Source organism: Lactuca virosa, chromosome 1 (genome assembly GCF_052849685.1).
Source record: "Lactuca virosa cultivar CGN04683 chromosome 1, Lactuca_virosa_CGN04683_v6, whole genome shotgun sequence".
NCBI classification, from domain to species: domain Eukaryota; kingdom Viridiplantae; phylum Streptophyta; class Magnoliopsida; order Asterales; family Asteraceae; genus Lactuca; species Lactuca virosa.
This window is the reverse complement of record NC_136426.1, coordinates 58,464,156-58,485,791: the sequence shown is the minus strand read 5'-3', so window position 1 is coordinate 58,485,791 and position 21,636 is coordinate 58,464,156. Positions and strand designations below refer to the sequence as shown.

The 21,636-nt window shown below is 38.8% G+C and overlaps 1 long non-coding RNA gene across 3 annotated transcripts; it reads left to right on the top strand.

Moving 5' to 3' along the window:
* Positions 1-229: 229 nt before the first annotated feature.
* LOC145104866 (uncharacterized) lies at positions 230-19,452 on the top strand. 3 transcript variants are annotated; one of them, XR_013707182.1, is made up of 6 exons: positions 230-998; positions 1,095-1,180; positions 1,382-1,474; positions 1,590-1,675; positions 12,366-12,566; positions 19,326-19,452. It is a non-coding gene; the product is annotated as an uncharacterized LOC145104866 (long non-coding RNA). The 3 variants fall into 3 exon arrangements; XR_013707183.1 differs by lacking the exon at positions 12,366-12,566; XR_013707184.1 differs by lacking the exons at positions 12,366-12,566; positions 19,326-19,452 and adding an exon at positions 1,802-2,085.
* Positions 19,453-21,636: the final 2,184 nt, after the last annotated feature.

The following is a 21,636-nucleotide window of genomic DNA, read 5'->3' as shown; positions in this document are numbered from 1 at the left end:
AGTCATGATACCTGATACCCTAAATATCGAGTCAAAACCACTATTTCTTAAAGTCAAACCCATTTTTTTGTTAAAACTTAATTGGAGATGACATATTATATATTATTAAATAATATTATGTATGAAGATTTTATTATATATATATATATATATATATATATATATATATATATATATATATATATATTAAAAAAGGAAGACCTTATGAACGGTACCCGAGTCGGTACTGTTCATAACTCGGGTACTCTCCTGCTTTCTCGATGCTTCGATCAGTAATATCCCTAATCCCTCTCCCTTCCGCCATCTCTTACTACTTCTTCAGCCTCACCATCTCCGTAACTGTTTCTCTCTAAAAATCTGTCGTCTTCATCATATATCACCGCTACCATGTGGTTGTCGGTCGACTCTTCTAATTCAATTTCATAAAGCCCTCCATTTTCTCTGCTTCTGATTTCCTCTGGTTACCACCGAGGTTAGTTTAATCCACGACCCTTCACCGACTCTGGATGCTTCCCACCGCCTTTCTCTTAATTGACCGTTTCTCCCCTTAATCGAATCAGTTGGTGTCCCAAAGCCTACAGTCGGAATGAGATCGAAGAGACAGAGAGAGAGAGAGAGAGAGAGAAGGTGATTTTGTTATCTTATATACATTATGGTTGGAAACCGTTCGACAATATGTCATCCTTATCCCTAATTTTCCCCAATGATTTGAAATTGCGCCCCAAAACGAATACTCTGGTCCGATGAATGTAACCCCAATTTGTCAAATTCTGAATGAAATGTACACAAAGTCCCATGTGCTTCTATTGTGTTATCATCTTCTTAGCTCTCTCCTAATTACAAGGTGGGGTTGTTTAATTCTCTATGTGGCCCCAAAAATGACGACTATTTTTCTACTCCAACTTTGTCCGATGCGGCCCCAAAAACGGTGGTGCTTCTGCTCCATCTTCATTGCTCAACGTTCGAATTTCCCAGCCCCTACAGCTTCGATTCATCATGTAGGTTTCTTTTCAGTTTCTGATTAAATTACCATGTTTATTGATTCAATTTTGGTTCAATTAATGATGAATTTGGTTTTCTGTGTTTGGGTGTAGATATTTGTGTGTCTAACCCCATAAAATTTTGGATTGCTAAAAGCTCATAATTTGGTCTCTTTCAATGTGGAATTGATGGCTCTAAGGTAAGCTTCTCTAATCTCTTCTTTCTTTTTCTGAAAAATTAATTAAGTTTTTTATTAGATTTTTGTAAACAGCTAATTGTTACAGAGTGTTGAAATGAGTTTGTGACTGAAAAGAGTACTTAGGTTTGTGAAGAAATTTTTAACATCACGATTCTAGGGTTTTTGATACCATTTTATCTATTCTATGTTCACATGAGATAGGATATTAAGAACCTGAAGAAATTAACGGATGAGCTAATACATGTTTTTCAAAGAAGGATCTTGAAGAGAATTTTGCATCAAAGGGATGGAAGGGTATATAATATTCATCTTGCAACTTCATTGTTTCATTATTGGATTCCTAACAAAGATAGTGTGCGGTGAATGAAATACATGTTGATCCTAAAAACATTTTAATTCATTTTCATAGGTAGAACTTGTGACTGATCCATGGTTCTTGAAAATCAAAATGGATTTCACACTTGGTTGTTGACACCAAGATCTTCTATTTACATGGTAAGAAAATATGCATCTTTTTTATCTTCACTTATTCTTGATTGCTTTCATCACTTAAAATGGATCTGGCCTTCAGCAACATAGGAACTGCATGTAATTTACCTAACCATCCCTCTTATTGTTTAGGTACTTTGTTTTGTTTTCTATGTATTCAAATATTTTGTTTGTAAAACAATAAAATAAAGATGGGTGATGCAACAAAGGATCATGCATGTTGGGAGAGAGCTAAAGACATAGATACGCCTACAACACTGATAAAGATTCATAGAAATACCCCTGGCTTATTCTTTTGACGCTTTCCATCAATCAATTGCTTTCAATGTACTTGGATCTTTTTTAAATTCGATCTAATATTATCGATATCCATTTTCAAACAACTCTTAGATTTACTTATAACTGGCCCATGCAAAGCGACCCATGTGAAGCATGGGAATCGACCAAAGTTTGAATAAAAGATATCTAAGTTTACGATTTTCTTTTTCTTTTTATCCTATTTGAAACATAAAAACTATTCTATACACGTTTTCTTTTACTTTTTTATTTCTTAACAAATATATATATATATATATATATATATATATATATATATATATATATATATATATATATATATATATATATATATAGTGGCTGGCACCGAGGCCTGCGTCGGTTTGGCCTCTGATGCTCGGCCTTAACCATCCTACATGTCAAGCACCTCTAAACATACCAGACTATCTCCCTCTTCATACACGACTAGGGATGAGATTTAGAACCGGAAAACCGGACCGGAACCGGAACCGGAATATGTAAAACCGGTTCGGGTCCCGGGTTTAAAGAATGACTCTATTCGGGTTCCGGGTAATCCGGGTTTCGGGTCCTTCGGGTCCGGGTAAACCGGGTTTAAGAACCGGAACCGGTTTTAGGGGCCGGAACCGGTTTCTATGAAAAGGTTAAAACATGCATATCTCATTCGTTTGAAGTCGGATTGGCATGAAGTTTTTTCCATAGTATAGTTTATAGTTTGTACATGATTTTAGACTATAATTTTGTCATTTTTGGGTTTATATTCATTGACTTATAGTCTCTCAAATTCGGGATATCAAAGCTGGAAATTTTATGTTTTTCAACTTTTTTTATATTTTGTGATAGTTTTAAAACATGCGTATCTCATTCGTTTGAAGTCGGATTGGCATGAGGTTTTTTCCAGAGTGTAGTTTATAGTTTGTACATGATCTTAGACTATAAGTTTGTTATTTTTGGGTGTTTATTCATTGACTTATAGTCTCTCAAAGTCGGGATATCAAAACTGAAAATTTTATGTTTTTAAGCTTTCTTTGTATTTTGTGATAGATTTAAAACATGCATATCTAATTCGTTTGAAGTCGGAATAGCATGCGGTTTTTTCCAAAATGTAGTATAGAGTTTGTACATGATTTTAGACTATAATTTTGTCATTTTTGGTTTCATATTCATTGATTTATAGTCTCCCAAAGTTGGGATATCAAAGCTGCGAATTTTCTTTTTTTTTCTCAACTTTTTTTTTTGTATTTTGTGAAATTTTAAAACATGCATTCGACCCACTTTACCCGGTTCCCCGGGTTTTTCGGTTTTAGACCTACTTTACCCGGTTCCATTCGACCCACTTTGATATTTTCGGGTTTTCCGGTTCTAGACCCACTTTACCCGGTACCTTACCCGGAACCGAACCGGAACCGGTTCCTATATACCGGTCCGGTTTTCGGTCCTAAAAAATTTCGTTAACCGGTTCCCGGGTTTTCCGGGTCCGGGTCTACCGGTCCGGGTTTGGACCCACTCTCATCCCTATACACGACCACCGATAACTTAATCTCAAATCCTGATACATCTTGGTGGCTCCCCGATGTATCTAAAAGCGAGACTTATGAGCCTCCTCCAAAACATCTGCCTGATTCCAGCAGAAACCGGAACCAAAACCCGACCACATCGGGTCAACAATCCCCGACTATCGTTGATAAATCTGTCGATCTCTCCCCTGATCCTCTCCTGTTTCCAGTTCTCCTTCTTGACTCCTTCTGTTTGTGCCCCTCTGATTAAATCCAAAAGTGGAGAATCAACGGATATCCTCATACACATCTCCCCAACTAAAGATCCAGTCGCCTTGCGGCTCAAGGCATCCGCTACCACATTCGCTATACTCGGATGGTAAAGGATCTCGCAGTCATAATCCTTGATCACATCCAACCACACGTGTTGCCTCATGTTCAGGTTCAGCTGGTCCATAAAATATCGCAAACTCTTCTGATCCGTGTAAACAGTACAACGAACCCCATAAAGATAATGTCTCTAAATCTTGAGGGAAAATACTATTGCCCCCAACTCCAGGTCATGAGTAGGATATCGTGCCTCATGCGGCTTCAACTGTCAATAAGCATACGCAATCACTCGTCCCCTCTGCATGAGAACCGCCCCCAAACCAGTGATGAATGCATCACAAAATACCATAAAATCCTCGACACCTTCCGAGAGGGTCAATAACGGGGCCTCACATCACCTCTGTCGCAACGTCTCAAATGCAACCTGTTGCTCAGGTCCCCAATGAAAATTCACACATTTCCTCGTCAGACGATTGAGGGGTACTGCAATATTAGAGAAGTCCTAAATAAATCGCCGATAATACCCTGATAATCCCAAGAAACTCCTGATCTCCGAAGGAGACTTCAGAACCTCCCACTACATGACCTGCCTCAATTTTGGCCGAATCGACCAAAATCTCATCCTGATTAATGAGCTGCCCCAAGAACTGGACCTCTCGTAACCAAAACTCACTCTTCGAGAACTTGGCATATAGCCGTTCTCGCCTCAGGACTCCCAAAAGCTCTCGAAGGTGCTTCTCATGTTGCTCTCTGGTCTTGGCATACAACAAGATACCATCGATGAACACAATAACTGATCGATTGAGCATCAACCTGCACACCCGATTCATCAAATCCATAAATACCGCATGCGCATTGGTGAGCCCAAATGGCATCACCACGATAATGCCCATAACGAGTCCAAAATGTTGTCTTCTCCATATCCTCCTCTCTCACCCTCACCTGATGATATCCGAACATCAGATCGATCTTGGAGAACCAAGATGCACCCTACAACTAATCAAAGAGGTCGTCAATCTGCGTCAGGGGATATCGGTTCTTCACCATCAACTTGTTCAACTCTCGATAATCAATGCACATCCGATATGAACCATCCTTCTTATTGACGAACAATATCGACGCTCCCCACGGCGAAATGCTCGGTTTGATGAACTGCTTGACTAACAGCTCCTGAAGTTGACAAGACAACTCCTGCATCTTGGGCGGTGCCAAACAGTACGATGCCTTGGCAATTGGAGCCGCACCGGGCACTAGGTCAATCCTGAACTCAACCTACCTCTCAGGAGGCACACCAGGTAACTCCTCCGGAAACACATCGGCAAACTCCCTGACAACTGGCACATCTGAAACCGAGACCTGCTCCCTTACCAAGTCACCACTTGGGTTGTGGTGACTTGGTAAGGCATATGGAAGATATGGTGGATAACCTTTTGACCCATGTTCAAATCCTGGCACCACTCAGCCTTTGTGGCCATGGAGGTTCGCCTGCAGTGACTCCAGGGCATGAGGCAAAGCCTCATGTTTGCAGCGGGGGATTAGTCAGTGCGCGAAAGCTGGCCCGGAAACCCTCGTTAGGGAAGTTCCCTTTCCAAAAAAAAAAAATATACTGTCGAGCCCTGGTTACCGAACAAAACCATGATCCAACCTTGGTACCCTCTCTGTAGATGACCAGTTCTCCCATACTTGGGGTTCGAACTATCACTCGCTGACCCTTGCAATCTATCATAGCACCAAACCTACTCAGACAATCCATCCCCACTATCATGCATATATCCCCCATGGGGATATGGATCAAATCAATCGGATAAGGCACCCCGAAGATCTCCAACACTTTGGATGTAGAAACCTCATGTTTGTTGGCAATAGAAACCCGCAACGGACACTCCAACTCGCTAAGGGTCATACCAAAATCCCTACTAAAAGATCGAGACACAAATGATCGACTTGTTCCCGAGTCAAATAGCGACGTCTGGCACTGCCCTGGCCTCCTTGGCAGTGAGATGAAAAACACGACCTCGAGCCCTCAGGGGCTCCGCCCTATTCTAGTGGCTGGCACCGGGCCTGCACCGGTTTGGCCGCGATCAATGGACAATTGACCTTTAAATGTTCAACCTGATCACAATGGTAGCAAATCCTAGTGATCGGTACTGGGGATGGATGGCGGCAATCCCTCGCAAAGTGCCCTTCCTTGCCACATTTGTGGCATCCAGAAGTAGATCGACAATAACCCTCATGAACTTTGTCGCACTTGCTACAAGTATGGCCCCTCTGACTCCCATATCTCACATCAGCGGACTTGAACCGCTTTGGCGCAAGCTGCGACGACACAGGGGTCTGCCTTAGCTCCCTCGTTTGTAGCTCCATCTCAATCTCCGGCCTCCTTACGGCCTCATGTAACTCAATGAGTGAACCATAGCGCTGAGTAGACACAAACTGGCGGATGTTCTTCTTGAGCATGCTCAAGTACCGGGTCATCTGAGCTTGCTCAGAAGCTGCAAACTCAGGGCAGAACAATGTTCTCTCAGTGCACATCTTGGTGATCTCAGTCACTGACTCTGTCCCCTGCCTCAGGTCTAGATACTCCTGGGCTAATCTCTTTCTCTCCACCAAAGGGACGTATCTCGAGCGGAACATATCGGAAAACTACTCCCAGTATATAGAAGCTCTCTGCTTAGGAGTGTATGAACCCGTAACCAGTCTCCACAAATCCTTTGCTCCAGACCGAAGAAGGTTCAGAGCGCACTTGACCTTCTGGTCAGCTGGACAGGAGCAAGTAAAGAAACATCCATCAACATCAGACATCCACCTCATGGCAATTATCGGATCATGGACTCCATTAAACATTGGGGGCTTCCTATTGTCAAAGTCCCGGTACTGAAAGGCTCTCCCCACGCCAATCCCCACAGCAGCGACGACCGCGGTAGCTGCAGCAACAACAGCCTCAGAAAGTGCAGCGTATCAGTTATCAAAGAACTCCATCATGGCGGTCTTGATAGACCCAAATAACTCCGCTATCTGCCCCCGGACAGCAGTCACAATCTCAATAGAGATCAACTAGAGATCAACGCCCTAATCTCCTCCTCAATCAACCCTGGCCTATCTTGGCCACTCGTTCCTGCTCCTGATCCAGATCCTTACTCAAATCGCCTCATAATCACCATATTGAAAATAAACCAAAAAATATCAGATGAAGCGCATTTCAAACCCTATGATCCATTCCACAACAAAACCATAGGGGTTGTGACTTCCCTGCTACACGTACGGGTATTGTGCTTCCGGTAGTACGGGCTCATACTACCTTCCACACCTACCTCTATTTGTCTCATGGGATCATCACAACAACCCTAACATCACACACTAGCAAACACATACATCCTATTCTCACTTCCTGGAGAAAGGCTAGACATTCTCCAACTGGCATGCTACCCTCTCACAACTCATTCCTGAAATTTCCACCAACCCTGTAGCACTCGTGTATGCTAATCATACATAACGCTGGATTCCATAGACATTCGAATACTTGATCCTACCCTAAACCCACAACCAAACAAGGAACAAGAAATAAGGCCAAATCAAACATTCTCAGGCTATAAAATCTTAGATATGTACAATTTTGATGCATACACTAAGCAACTACAGTAATGATGTCAATTTCATACAAGAAAGAAACCCTAGGCTATCAGGCATCAATAATCAGGCAATTCTATCATGCGATTCCTGAAGATCCCTAACCTACCACTAGCATGTTGTTCTAACATAAATATAATATCAATAACAATGTGGTAACTTGGGGTATACTTACCGGCTCCGGCTGATCGTACACATCGCATCCTTCCTTGGTTACTTTTGAAAACAAATTTGAAGACCATTTTAAAACCTTTGTATTTCTTTAGTTTGAGCCTGGATTCACATGGATGTTCCTCCAATTCGCTCAAACCAAGCCTATGATACCAACTTGTTGGGTTTTGAGCACTATAACACTCCTATGGTGCACATGCAACCCTAAATGCTTTGGATCTATGTTTTCTCTATTATACATGCATATTTTCTATTTTCCAAATCATTCTCCCTAACTAGCATACGAATTGTCAAATGAACAATACAACTAGTTAGATGACTTACCTTTTAAAAGGACTTGTAGTTCTTGACCATTGAAAGCTGGAACACCCCAAGTGTGATGCCTCTAATGGTTCACCAACACCAATATGCAAAAGGAGGCTTGAGAGAATAAGTTATTTGCACAAAATCTATATCATTCTTCAAGAATGTTGTGGCTCTTATGGTGTAACCGATTTTGGCTATGAGGGGTTTATTTATAGTGTGGCAAATGCTAGGGTTACACTTTTTAAACCCTAATGACCTTTCATATTAGTTAGGATCCATGGGTTAACCTCCATGGACTATCCATGGATTATCTCATTGGTTTGGCACATCCTAAATAACCATGGATCATTAGCCCACACTATTAGAATCATTGATCTACATAATCAAACCCCATATATTTAATTAGTCTCTTTTGATCACAAAATTAATTCCAAATTAATTCTTAATCAATACTAATTAAATAATAAGATTTCATATTAATATATTATACTCGTAATATATTAATAAATTATAAATAACCTTATTCTCAAAAGTCCATCCTATCAAATTGCACTGGTGAAGGCAACCCAAAAGGACCATGCTATAATCGGGTCAAGTACATCGCAGTTATAGTTATGGGCTTAGACACCAAAACCAACAGTCTCCCACTTGGATAAGTCTAATAACTATAACTGACAATGCAACTTCAGAATCCGACTTAACAATCGTAAGCTTTCAAAAGCCGCTGTTGAACTCTGACCTAGTCAGTGACGCGTCCTTCAGATTGGGGATCATATTCTCCTCTGTTCTCAAGATATATATGCGAAAAAATACATGGAACATAGTCATACTTATTGTCCCGCAATTTGTTTTCCGATTTCCGATTCGTCTGACATAAAACATAACTGAACACATCAATTTAGTTCTGACCGGGTCCGACACATAGTCAAAACAGAATCATCGAGTGGCCCAATATATCGCTTTTAATCCTATTAGGATAAAAGGAACATATAAAGTTCGACATTATATGCTTGTGCTAACTACTCATTAAGTCATGCACAACGATACGTTTTATAACATTAAGTTACTGATGCGTTTTCGTATCATCAATGCACAACCAACTCGTAGTCAACAACTCATATATCTTAGTTTGAAGTTTATAAGATATTATCGTCTCACAATCACTCATGATAATTTCCATGAAGTGATTCAGGTGAGCGCAGGTTGAATCCAATACTCAAATCTTATTTCAGGAGCACTCATGAATGGTGTAGCACACTTTTGCTATGTCTAACGCCTTAGACAATCTACAGGCCAACTCATGACAGTCTTCTTTCATACTTACTTCCAACGTATGATCGACTGTGGATAGTTTGAATAATTTTATTATTCGGGAAGTCAAAACATGCAAAGTGAAACACAAGAATAATACTAATCCTATATGGCCCCAAAACTTTTGAGTGTAAATAAAACACCTTTTATTTAATCACCATATTGATTACACATTATTCATTGTATATTTTTTCGATTTATCAACTAATACTTGAATTAAAACAATAGTTATCCCATGCTCGAAGCATGCACACTATGTTTACCTATGGTCCTTACTTTGTGAAATAGATCAATTGTAAACATTTCCAACGATACTCATTTCACAATTCCAAATCCTTATCGTAAGTGTAAGAATACCAAGTTCTTGCCACTTACTGTAATTTGTTAGATTCCAAACTTATATGCAGTGATCCTTTTGTAATGACTATGTACACAAGTCACAGAGACTTTGTCAATTACAAAACTTTCCATTGGAGATTGTTACAAGACAATTCCATAGATCCAAAATCTCATATTCAAAGCACATTCCTTTGAACATCCTTCTTGCATAAAATTTTCTAACTTTCTCATGGATTCTTGATATCCAACTTCCATTATGGAAACATTTCCATATTTGCCATATGACAACTCATTGTTAATAGAATCCTGTCTATTCATAATAATGTCAATATGATCCATCGTTAGTATACTTCCAACTATCCGTAAGCAACCAATCTTTGGTGAACCTTGGATTGTTCTTAGCAGTTGTTTGATAACTTTAGTCATATCCAGTTCTAGTCCTTTTTCCCTCTTAATGCCCTAGGCATTTGGAAAATTAGAACACATGAATATTATAGCATATGTAATCGATCCTATACCCGAAGCATATGGGATACGATTCATAATGTCTTACATAAAAGACATGATACTTGACCAGTCTTTTGCTATAATTTTTCATATATATAGAATTTCCAATGTTGAAGCATTTCAACATGGTATTCATATAAATCCTTGACTAAATTTGATTAAAATCTCAATCTAAACTTTTACAATTGAAATGAAGTATAAGTTCTTCTCCCTTAATTATAGCAAAACAACTTTTCAACCCTGCAACTTTACGAATTGAAAACTTTGTTTTCTATAATTAACATTGCTAACTTGCAACACTTACCATAATAATTATGCTCCCACTAGCATAAAAATTATTTTGTTACTTGCATAACATTTATGCTCCCACTAGCTGTGACATAAATCTAGAATTCAGCTGGACTTCTAGAAATCAATACTTTATTGGCTTTCGTACCAAAGTTCAGATTTCTGACATGAGATGCTTCGATAAGACTTTATCTAAGCTCACACACCTTTTATTAGAAAGCGTATATGTGTGTCTAAACAATTTTAGAACTTATAGCAATAAGTCTCAAATGTTTAGACCTTTTGTCATTTCTCACAATTCGAACTATGAAGAGGGATGTCGTATTCATAATCGAATTTGAGAATGCAAATATCACAATTGCTAACTCTTTAAAATCTACTTAGTGAAAGCGTTTCCTCACAAACATTTTCATGAATTGGAGAGAAACCTTATCACACTTCGATTTTTTTTATGGTGCATGTGTTCCTATCCATGTGAATTTGTCAAAACCATAATCACAAGACAAGGTTAGTGACAAATCCAAACTCATATGGAAAGAACTTGTGCAATCTTAATTTCTTGCCACCTGGCAGCACAAGAGCCTGCCATTGCTTCCAGGTTGTTATGCAAACAATTGAGAACTCATAGAACTCACATGCATAGTCAACTTTAACTAGAATGGCCACAGAAACAAGAATATGTCAACACGATAGGTTACAAACCTCAAGTCGTGTGCTAGTGATCAACAATAAGTTTACTCTTGATTAGTTCTTGAAACTTTTCAAGACATTTAAGACTCCCAATAACCTCATGACATATAGGTTTCTCTTTGTTAAGAACCATTACTTGACAGACAAATATTTAAGAGTTAGTGCGTTTTTTTATCAAGACAAACACTTTTGACAATCGGTCTTAGCTGATCTTTGTTTAATCTAAAACATTACAACTTACCAATTTCAAATGTACAAGAGTAGAAAACATTTTACTCTACATTTGATAAGTGTTATAAACTTTTCTTAAGATTATGTCACTCTAGTTACAATCTTAGAGTATGACTCAAAGACCTGATTTTGGAACGAAGTATGATTCATCTTAGTTAATTTAACCATTTCAACAATTCCTGGTTCCTCTTCTTAGCCAAACAAATGCACTAAGGCATCCTTAGAGGATCAAATCGTGATATGGTTTTCATAATCATTAAGATGATCATAAAACACGATACTCAAGTACTCTCCCATCTTTTCAGATTGGAGAAACTTTTATCTTTCTGCCGACTCTGATTCTTCTTATTCGTTCTGCTATACATTGAGACTTTTTAATGACTCATAATTATACTTAATCTTGTAAGCATAACCATATTTACTAACTTTAGTAAACTATAACGAATAGTCTTATCGTTATTTGTGGTGGACCTGACCAACGCACAACCAAGTGTATATGATCCCCTAGCCCTTCACTTGACTCACATATACATGTGAACAAGGAATTAGTCTTAATTTCCCAAAGATGAATGTTCTCATTCATCACACAATACAACTTGCATGATTCCAAGTTCCTATCCAACTGAAACTTGGGCGATAAGAATATTTCCTTATTTGGTAAATTTACACACTACCACAAACGAAAGAATCAAATCCATATTGCTAAAAGTACAAACATCAATTTTCACATACGCCATTGCAAGGAAATATAAAATAAGATAAACAAATTTTCTTTATTTATATAATTGCGGAAAATTTTTTCCTTATAGTGCAATTAAAAATGAAAACTATGTTATTACAAATTTCTAAGCAATCCATCTTAACTCCTAAGCAGCAACTCAAAAATCTGATCATCAAACCATGCGATCGAAATCCATCTCTTCGCGAACAGACTCTGCATGTCTTTCCTTTAAGCTTCCTTTGATCCTATAAAACATCAAAATGTAATCTTATCACATTATGTATTAAGAATCTACAAACAGGAACTTAATAGAATTAGATAGTGGACTTAACTGAAGTAAAGTCAAACCTTTTTTACTTTACCTTCTCTTATATCTTAATTTCAGGTATTCAGGACAACTTCGCTTCCAATGTCCCTTCAAATGGCAGTAGAAACAAGTGGACTCTTTGGCTTTTGCACATGGAACTATCTCAGAACTGGCTTTTCTCTTATGGTCAAATCTTTTTACCATAGCCAATTCCCTTCCCAGAGGAGAAGGGATATTTTCTGGACTATCTATGCCATTGCCTATGTCCATGGCAGCTTGGTAAGTAGATCTTCCAATCAAATTTGCTTGACCATTACGCCAAATCATTTTTGATTCAGCAGCAATAAGCAAATAGGTAAGATCAATAAGGGTCATGTCGTGGTCTGTCATGTAGTAGTCTTTAACAAACTGACTATACGATTCAGGAAGTGACTGAAGAACCAAGTCAACAGCCTACTTTCTCGGGAAAACGACACCCAACATTCCTAGCTTGTCAGTGCGTGACTTCATATCCAAGACATGTGCACACACATACCTTCCATCTTGGTGTTTAGTAGCCAATAGGGCTTGAGTGACCTTGAACTTTTCAAGTCTTCGAACTTGTAGGTCAGGGATAATAATTGGAGGAGGTGGAGGAAGTGAAGTATGATATTGTGGAATATCATCTTCATGTGGAAAGCTTTTTCCGAAAGATTCGGGAAGACCATAGTTGTCTGAACTAGACATCTACAAGGGAGATATTCAAGTTAGTTGATTTAAGTCCTTAATATAACACCCAAAACGAAATATTAAGGCTAAGACCCAACACAATATATTACAATTACGAAGAGGGATGCCGTAATCCAGTTGTAAAATATTTGAAGGTAGGTAAATGACGACTTACCAATTTCCACCATGAAAAACGAAATAGATTATTAAGTTTTAATTGGATTGAAATTCCTAGATCCTTTGAGATTCATTGAACTTTTCAATGGCATGTTTAAATCCCGATTGTGTCCTTCAAGTTTGTGACAGGGATGCCGAGGATCACAAACAAGGTGTGAATAACCATGCAAATTAGCTTGGTATACTCAATGTTACAAATCACCTAATCAATGTGCCGGTTAACCACATACGCTCCATTGATCTATAATTAACATCAAGCTACCCTTTGCCACACATTGTCAGTCCCAGATTAGTGTGCCGGTTAACCACACGCTCCACTAACGACTTAACAAGGTGCAAAGTGTAATTTCATGGATTAGCACCATTTCACATTTTCCTAAAGTAACTAAGATTGAGAATTTAAATAAAGTTTAGTTACTTTATATTTATCATTATACTTTTAATGAGGGAGAATTAATGTCCTATCCTACCCGTTCGGCTAAAGACCCTCCACCAGTCAAGGAAGCGGTGGGTGAGAGTGGACACCCATTAAATTGTCATTTTATAGGCAGTAACCTTATATCCCCCCCTTATAGACCGGCTTCGTGAATGAGGCCTACTAACGGTAAGACTGACTTGTCTTATATATATATATATATATATATATATATATATATATATATATATATATATATATATATATATATATATTAAACTTATAATATTATAAAGTATAAGGGTTGAATTTTAACTTTTAAAACTCTAGGGTTTGGAATTAAAGTTTCTTTAGTGAGACTTTACAAATTCCAAAACTTGAGGGCAAATTTTGAAACTTGTCAAAACTCTTCATTTCTATAACTTATGAGTTTAATGTTGGTTTTATGAAAAGACTCTTGATTTTCCATAACTTGAGGACAAGTTATGGAGTTCATTAAAACATTTATGATAAGACTTTTCATGTTCCATAACTTGAGGACAAGTTACAAGTTATGGAACCCATTAAAGAACATTTAGATCAATTCTAACAAGGAAAATTATCATATAATATTCTATTGATCTAATCTAACTCATATAGCAAGGCAATTCATATCAAATAATACAAATAATTAACCTATTATCTTAATATTTGACAATTGTCCTTTCATTTTCCATAACTTATGAGTTTAATGTCATTTTAATGAATGAGACTTTTCATTTTCCATAACATGAGGACAAGTTATGATGGTCATTAAAATACATTTAGATCAATTTATCAACAACTAAAATTATCATATAATTCAAGATTGATCTAGCTAAACTCATAAAGAAGATAATATTAAGTCAACAATTTGCAAGCAACTTTGTTTATCATATAAATCAACAATTATCTTAAAACTTTGACAATAATCTTGTAATTGGATGAGGATAAGCACTACCAAATCAGAAAAAACATTTTTAATGATCCAAAACAGTTTGTGATAGTGTTCCCAATCCAATCCAGGCCAAGAAACCCGAAATTCTGCAAACAGAGTCTGCAAATCGTCGAGTGCATGAACTGACTCGTCGAGTTGCTATGTTTTTTAGTGGACTCGGCGAGTCCATCAGTCAGATGCAAAAAATTTGATTTTTTCAACTTGGAAAACTAACAAGCATCAAGTATAACAGAAAACAATCTTAGACTCTGATACCACTGTTGGGTTTTGAGCACTATAACACTCTTATGGTGCACGTGCAACCCTAAATGCTTTGGATCTATGTTTTCTCTATTATACATGCATATTTTCTATTTTCCAAAGCATTCTCCCTAACTAGCATATGAATTGTCAAATGAACAATACAACTAGTTAGATGACTTACCTTTTAGAAGGACTTGTAGTTCTTGACCTTTGAAAGCTTGAGCACCCAAGTGTGATGCCTCTAATGGTTCACAAACACCAATATGCAAAAGGAGGCTTGAGAGAATAAGTTATTTGCACAAAATCTGTATCACTCTTCAAGAATGTTGTGGCTCTTATGGTGTAAACGATTTTTGCCATGAGGGTTTTATTTATTGTGTGGCAAATGCTAGGGTTACACTTTGTAAACCCTAATGACCTTTCATATTACTTAGGATCCATGGGTTAACCTCCATGGACTATCCATGGATTATCCATATTGGTTTGGCCCATCCTAAATAACCATGGATCATTAGCCCATACTATTAGAATCATTGATTTACATAATCAATCCTCATATATTTAATTAGTCTCTTTTGATCACAAAATTAATTCAAAATTAATTCTTGATCAATACTAATTACATAATATGATTTCATATTAATATATTATACTTGTAATATATTAATAAATCATAAATAACCTTATTCTCAAAAATCCATCCTATCAAATTGCACTGGTGAAGACAACCCAAAAGGACCATGCTAAAAAGAAGTGTTTACAAAACCATAGTTTCAAAAATCCATCCTATCAAATTGCACTGGGTCAAGTACATCCCAGTTATAGTTATGGGCTTAGACACCAAATCCAACACTTGTAACATCTAAAAAATCACAACAAATTTAAACTTTTCAAAACAACCCATTTACTAAAAAGAAGTGTTTACAAAACCATAGTTTCAAAACATTATTTAAAATTAGAGTCTCCCAAGATCAACAACGTAAAACCAAGGATGTGTACGGTCACGCCTTCGCCTTGCGACGGTCCTCCGAAGTACCCGAAAAAAACTAAAACTGTAAGCCAATGCTTAGTGAGTTCCCCCAAAGTACCACCACATAAGCATAACAAACAACAACATGCATACAGAGCCTTCAACATAATTGGACCGCCTCACTGGGCCTTCAGCCTAGCTGGACCGCTCTCTGGGCCTTCGGCCTGACTGGTCCACCTTGTAGGCCTTTAGTCTATTCGGACTGCCCTGGGTATCTTGGTTTTCATCACAAAGAAGGACCGCCTCAACCTAATATACCATCACATATCAGCATATACAACATATACCATAACAATCGATAACTAGCATATACAGGTAGACATACATATCTAACATATCACTACACTATAACAACATCCTATATACCAGGATACAGATCTAATAGATCACTATAGCATAGCAACATACGGTAAACAAGTATATAGATCCAATGGCCGACATTGGTGCCTTCGACCCGTAAGTACAGTGAGGAAAGACTCACCTCACAGTTTGAATGTAGTCTGAATAACTCCTAGCTCCAACAACCGGCTCAACCCAAATCCTAAATGTCCAAACATTTCCTATTTCTAAATTTATAATATTTTCCCAAAATACCCTTGGTCAAACTTGGTCAACGGTCAAAAGTCAAGTCAACACCCAGCCGAGTCAACCCAACCGAGCCAATTCAGTTGAGTCGACCCAGCCGAGTACGTTGGGTGTACTCTTCTGTATGTGGGGCGTACTCGACGGTTGACTAGATTACGGGGCTCTGACCACGTACGCGCAATGTACCACTTGGTACGCCCAACATATGCGTGTGTTCGGCCCTTTCCCCATTAAGAGCTTAATACTCCAAAGTTCCGTGTCCAAAGTCAGATCCAAGTCTCATATAATGTTTTTGACCATAAAGTTTCCAACTTTATGGTCTTGCATGGCCAATAAGGTCTTAACATCAAAAACCTCAACCACCCAACCCATTAAGTGATGGGTTTTGAGCATTCTAACACTTCTATGGTGTACATGCAACCCTAGAAAACCTTGTATCTATGTTTTCTCTAAAATACATGCAAATAAGAATTTTCCAAGGTTCTCATCCTAACTAGCATGGCAAGGGGTACTTGTACCATAAAAGACTAGTAGAATAACATACCTTTTCTTGTGGTTGATTACTTGGAGTTTTGAGAGCCTAGCACCAATAGTGTGGATGCCTCAAATGGAATCACAAATCACCACACAACTTGGAAAACTTGAGAGAATAGTATGCACACCTAGAAATCGTCCCACTCTTGGTTTCCTCACACACTAGTGCCATTTCATGTGCCAAATACTCTTTATATAGTATGGACGATTAGGGTTACTGTAACGCCCATGTTTTGGGTCTAAGCATTATTAGATAATGTAATAGTCTAGGTCAACTATTGTAAATCTTTTTGAAGTAATAATAATGATGAATTATTTGAGTATTATGTGCTTTAGTCTTCTTATTACTTGTTTACGATAATATAAAAAAATATATAAGATAAAAATAAGCGTCAAAATGAAGTGTTAGATAAACCCGATATCTATGAAGAAAGTTATAGTGGTCGTGACAAGGATTTTGGAGATATAAAGAACGCCGAAATCTGAGTTATAACGAAGAAGTTATGGTTTGTCAAAGTTTCGCGACAGAACCGACACGACACTGCGTGACGTAAATAGTGAATTTACGATAGAGGACTTTTTAGCCTTGGTGATCTACACGAAAGCCGTAGTGTTCGTTAAACCGAGAGCGTGCATAAAAAGAATGCCCAAATTTGACTTCGTATGAGGAAGTTATGATTTTTCGAAGTTTCGGCTTAGCAGTGTTTCGAAGTTTTGGCTTAGCAGTGTACAACCCGAAGTTCGAATATTAGATCGAGCGGTTTTTACCCGACACAACCCAAACGAGAATCGAAGATCTCGTTAATAGCAGTGCAACGGTAAAAAGACAGACGAAAACGGACGTCGGATGAAGAAGTTATGAGATTTTAACGGACTAACCTTGTCCCGGTCTGTTAAAGAATATAAATTTAAAATCGGTCGAGAATTAGCCAACGAAGTTTAAACGAAAGTTGTAGAGTACGGTCCCGCCTACGCGTGGATATAAAGAACGTTGAAAACGGAGCTCATATGCTAAATTTATGAATTTTAGAAGTCGAGTGTCCAAAATGCAAAGCTGGTGCGAGGACTACGCCCAACGTAATCCGAGAACGCCTCGCGTAGTCAGAAGGAGGCCTTGCCATGCGAAGTACGCCCCGCGTCGGAAGGAGTTACGCCCAGCGTTCGGACCCTTGTGCGGTTCCGAAAGTAGCCACGTCGCCCCAGCAGTTTCGCAACACGTGTTGTACGATGCGAGAGTACGCCCAACGTACATCTTCGGTACGCCCAGCGTACGTCCGAGGACCAGGCTACAAAAGGGCTACGAAGGCAGCTCGTTTTCACCCATTCTTTCAACCTTCTTTCTTACTTTACTCTCTCTGGACTATCCTAACTCCCCCCGAAGCCTAAGAAACCTTTCTAGCTCCTGAAGGAAGCCCCGGAGAGCCCAAAGGCTCCAAGAAAAAGAGTTTTTTGGTCTGAAACTCTGCCCGCGCGGAGCCCGATTTTCAAGCAAACTTCCCGGTTTCGTCAAAGAAGATTATTTTTAGAAGCGAGGTGCTGTCCGAGTCACTATATATCAGGTGAGTGTATAGTTACTTTCATCTTACACATAGACATGAAGTATTTTATATAAATTATGTGAGCTTTTTCTTCAGATTTACACTTTCTCACCTCAGATCTAAGCTTTTTCTTCAGATCTAAACTATATACTTTGAGATCTATGTTGGATGAAATATCTGAACTTCTGTCCTTCAGATCTGAACTTTTTCTTCAGATCTAGACCATATATGTATTCTATGCTTTGAAAGTTATGCTGGATGAAAGTTGTAAACATTATTTTTCAGATCTGGACTGTATATGTATTTTATGCTTAGAAAAGTATGTTGGATGAAAGATGTAAGCTTTGTTTTACAGATCTGGACCATGTATGTATTTTATATCTACAAATATGTTGGGTAGAACAATGGGTAGATGAAATAGATGATGTGTGTTAAAATGATGAGAGGCCTCGATGTTTACGATGTTTAAGATGATCCAGTCGTCTAGCGGAGTATAGATGACGACCACGGACTTTTCTAGGCAGTCCGGTGGAACGCTAGCAGGCTCGCAACCTGTAGGTGTTTTTGAAGATGTACTCCATCCCCCCATGGTTGCCTTATTTGACATGTATTGCTGAGAAATCCCCTGGGCAGTGTTGTCACCCAGAAGAAAAATCCTTAGGCTAGGTCCCTTAGAATAGATGCTTTAGGGACGTAAAGTGTGGATAACGGGAATGGGTAATCGGGTTAATGATTTGATGAAAATAAATAATGAACTTATTATTGTAGGTTGAAAACCCTATATGCTCACCAGGCTCCCCAGCCTGACCCACTCAGTTTTCTTGTATTACAGGTAGTGGCAAAAGCATAGTTGGATGACTTGACGAGAGATTATGGATTTGAGGCCAGATTGTGTTTTGTGGCCTAAGATGTTTATTTCTTTTTGGTTTATGCTTATGGTCTGTATCGATGATTGACATCCCGAGTTTTTGTAATGTAATGAAAATACATTTCTTTAAGAAATGCTTTGATAAATTTATATCATATTTTGTTTTGGGAACAAATTCCGCAATATTTTTCTTAAGAAGTTACTCTGATTTTTATTAAAAAGCATAAACGAAATCGGTCTTTTCTGGCCGTAAAAATGGGGATGTCACAGTTGGTATCAGAGCATTAGTTTAAGCGAACTAGGAATTTATAGGATTTCTAGACTTAAACTTAGAATGCTAAGCGATGATCGTGAGATGAGTGTCTTCCATATTTTAGACACGAGCACTAGTTTATTTTAGGAAAGATGCTTAAAATTCTATTATGTGCTAAATGCTTTATGTTTGCCTTGTATGCTATTATTTGTTCAGATCTATGGTCTATTGCCGACCGGATCTGGAAACCTTATGTGTTCAGGATTGTAAGCGTTCGATTACGATATTTGAACTAGCATGTAACGTTTCGGAGTGATAAGGAGAATTTAAACGTCTATCGTGAATAAAGATCTAAATTCACCTAATTTGGTGTATAGATCGAAATGGCAAGAACCCGAAGTGGAGCTGGAAACGCAAATGGAAACAGGAATCAGCAGCCTCAACCCCAAGGGATTAAGCAAGTGCCAATCGTAGAAGCTGCACCCGAGCCAGTCACTATGATCGGAGTACAAGCCATGATTCGGGCAATGATGGATGAACAAAGGGAAGAGATGAGACAATTGTTGCTGAATAACAAGAATGAACCTTTGATGCCTGTTGAGCAACCAGAACTGAATGACAGAGAGTCTGAAGAAGGGAATAACAGCCGCACTGTCAGTCAGGTGGAACCCCCGGTGATCAGGAGGAACAATCATGATGAAGGAGTCGAGAGGAACGAATGCAAGTATAAGGACTTCACAACCTGCAAGCCATCAACTTTCACGGGGAAGGAATATCCAATTGGAGTCATGGACTGGATATCGGAGATGGAATTGGCTTTCATAACATGTGGTTGCAAAGGCAAGCTACAGACCATATTTGCAGTGCGTCAGTTCAGAGGTGGCATTGTTCGCTGGTGGAACACTCTGGGGAAGACCCTAAGCCCCAATGAGCCACTGCAGCTGACTTGGGCATAATTTTTGGTACACTTCAAGCGCAAGTACTGCTCAACCCAAAACCTGCTCGAGCTAGAGAACCAATTTCAGACATTGAAGAAGGGAAACATGTCCATTGATGAATACACCAATGCCTTCACTGACAAAATGGAGTTTGCTTTGCGCATCGTTCCAGACGAGCTGGCGAAAATTGATAAGTATGCAAAGGGACTTCCATGGGAGTACGTTGTGCCAGTCTGCCAGGCACCTACTCTGGAGGCAGCTATCTGGGCTGCCAAGTCTGTTGAGGAAATGATCAAGGGAAGAGCCGCCAGCAAGGTTGAGGTTGGCAAAAATAGAAAGTTTGATGGGTCGTCAAGATCTAACAAGAAGAACAAGTCTGGTTCAAAGAAATCTGGAGGATGAGGAAACGAAGCAAAGTGGTGCGAAAAGTGTAAAAAGAAACACTCAGGGAAATGTAGCGAGGAGGTGACTTGCTACAAATGTGGAAGGACATGACATTATGCCAACGAGTGCACATCCAACAAGAGGGTGTGATATGGATGCAATGAAGAAGGGCACATCGCTAAAGATTGCCCGAAGAAGGAGGCGGCAAGGCCCAATGTCCCACCGAAGCCAAAAGCCAGAGCTTTCCAGATGACCCTGGAAGCCGCGAAGGAAGCAGCGGACGTCGCTTCAGGTACCTTTCTTGTAAATGGATTGCCTACCAATATATTGTTTGATTCTGGAGCAAATTACTCCTTTATATCACATAAATTTGGTGGAAGACTAGCATTGCCTATAGAAAAACTTGATGATGCTCTAGTTGTAGAAGTTGCTAGTGGCAAATTCATACCTGTTAGCGATTGCATTAGGAATATCGTCATCGACTTGAACGGAAACGAATTCCACGAGGAGGTGTTGCCTATTGAGCTAAATGGTTTCAATATCGTATTGGGAATGGATTGGCTTAGCGCCAATGATGCCGAGATACTGTGCAAGAAGAAGATAGTAAGAGTGAACCCGCCTGGGAAGGAGTCATTTGTGGTCTACGGGGACAAACGTAGAGTGAATTCTGGAATCATTTCCCTAATGAAAGCCAGAAAAT